Here is a 2,740-nt window from a genome sequence, read left to right as displayed (position 1 = left end):
TGATAGTAAGTAGCAGACAAAAGTTCTCTGACTAGAAAAGCATCAGATAGATCTGGCACCATTTTGTTTATCCAGGTAGACTTGGATAACAAATCGCATTGGCATGTTGACCGATAAGGAAGTTCAGTGATGAGAGCTGGAAGAGCATAAACCCAGAACTGCTCGAGTTTAGAAGCTATGAAATTAGGGGGACAATTCCATCCGCTTAGCCCAAAAGTTTCAAAAAATGATTAATTCGGCTGTTTTGCCCTAATTTTTGATTGGCCCATCTGAGACCTTACAAAAATATTAAAAACTCCCTATTCGGAAAATACAGCTCACCCTTTGCGACTTGATAATTATAAAAAATATCTCCAGCTGGACACCTCTGGGTATTCAGTCATTCGGGTAAGTATGTAGGAACGCAGCTGAGCACTAGTATTTATTTATAGCACTAATTTTTTAACACTAATTCTGAAACACTTCTGCTTTGTATCAGCTAATATGTGTTTTTATAACCTGTAAATGCACTTATATGTAAATAACTTGTGTAGGAAATTGTGTTCTTTTCTCATGTGTCCTTTCCTCTATGTAATTTCTTTCCTCCTCCATTACTCAGAGGACAAGTAGGGATGAAAAGAATGAATCAGAATTATCATTCTTGCAAAATAATAGGCTGAAAAAGCATTGTCTCTCAGTAATTTCCATACAGAGACAGAACTTTGTGGTGTAAGAAATTGGATGGGAACTGTAATAACTTTCAATTACATGAGCCTTGGTATTTTTAGCTAGAGAGGACAAATGATGAATTCAAGAGAGATGTAGAGCCCAAAGCATGACTGTTTGTGCTGCAACCTGCACCTGTTAGAACTAGGGAGAACAATATTCTGCTAATAAGAACAACAGAAGTTTCTACAGCTAAGACAGATTTCGTGTGATCCTCAGAGGTATAATGACAGTTTTAAACTCCCTCCAAAGGCAGTCACATCTACAGCTCGGCCAGTGACTACATGGAACAGCAGGTCATAGATACAAAGCTGGGAAGCTGTTTGTGTGAGAGCTGCTAGTGCTAGTGCGTGATGGAGGGCGGACAGTTTAGGACGCTAATTGGCCCCAAGCCAGCCACTTACAAAATTCTGACATGGTGGAGCCCCAAAACACTGTGGGCGTTACTGCTTATGCTGCACCAGCATTTGGAGACCAGAACTGCTCCAAGAGGGGCACAGTCCAAAACAAAGGTGCAATTGTTGCTCCACCAAATAACTCCAGTCCTCCAAAAAAAGCTTCTGGCGGTTTATATTGAGAACATTAGGTATGCATTCTAACCACAGGCTAGCTTTCCACAGCTAGAAATGAGAACTTCTCGTCACTAAAAGTGACTATTCAGCAGAAAATATTACTGGCAACTGATGTAGGCACAACACTAGGTATGACAGATCATTGACCACGTGAACGTTTGTTTCTCACGGCCCTTAGCCCCACAAATATATCACTGTTTGGGCTGCCAAAAATGAACTAAAAAGGATGTGTTTACAATGACTTTTGAAATCTTCCTTGAGTGTGATTCCACTGTTACATTTTCCTGTACTACAGCTGTGCCAGAAACAAGTATGAAAATGCAGAGTCAGAGCACAGGTACTTTCTGTACTTTGTCTGCAGAGAGACATCTAGACTCACAGCTAATTTCAGTTTATCTCAAAAATACTTCAGAATTTTTTATTCTTGTCTCTCTAGCCTCATATCTTATCTTTGCCAGTGCCTGGCAGAGGATGCTTAAGGAAGAACATGAGATTCTTTCCATAATTTGTTCTTGGAGAGTTTGTTAATCATCATCCCCCAAATGTGCTGCAAGAGGTAACGCAAAAATGGCCGTACTGAGCCAGACCAGAAGGTGCAGCTCTTGCCACACGCCAGTAACGATCACACAGGCACAAGTTCACTGGTGGGCAAGCATGTAGCACAGCACCTGTCAGTCTTAAGCATCCAGTAGTATCAGATCTGTTATCTTTATATGCAGCTAATCTGCAACTGTTTTTCATCTTAAGTTTTAGAATCCAGGGGTATCTGCTAGTAAGGAATTGTATAGTTTGGTGGTACAGTCTGTAAAGCATTTTATTCCTTTTCATATGCTCTGTTTATTGTAGAGAAGGGGCAGTGAAACTTCCAAATTCAGCATTCTTGTGGTGTTTGGGAACAGCATAGCATGTGTATCAGGCCCCCGTGGGCTGTTGCCAGGAAGTTAAGGATATGCTGGCATTTTCTATTTTTACAAGAATAAATCCGTTCATCAAAAGCAGTTTTCAAAGCCTACATACCTTGAAACTGCAAATAAGCTCCCATCACAGGAAGTCTGACGTGCATGAGAGAGAATTAAAAAAAAAAAAGCATTCATAAATTTAGTATTAGGAAGATGCAGGACCTCCAACTCACCAGGAGCTCAGGTAACAAGATTATTCTCCCCACCGAGAACATCTGCTTGAACATTATTTTTAACATGAACCTGATCTCTGTGTCTTGACTGTAGCAGTTTCCAAGTTGGAAGGGGGAACTGTACATCTGCTCTTTACTCCAAAAGCATGAGGTAATGTGAACATTTCTGTGAAAGGGATTCGGTGGTCTACGTGAAGCCACCAATGCAGAAGAGAGATTACTGCAGAACTGTAGGTGGATCTCTACATATTCTTTCGCTTGGGCTCTTACCTGCTGAGGTAGAACAACTACAATATAAATTATTCCATTTATAAAGTAGCTTACCACAACA

The sequence above is a fragment of the Phalacrocorax carbo genome, chromosome 1 (assembly GCF_963921805.1).
Source record: "Phalacrocorax carbo chromosome 1, bPhaCar2.1, whole genome shotgun sequence".
NCBI lineage: Eukaryota > Metazoa > Chordata > Aves > Suliformes > Phalacrocoracidae > Phalacrocorax > Phalacrocorax carbo.
Note: the sequence above shows the minus strand (reverse complement) of the source record.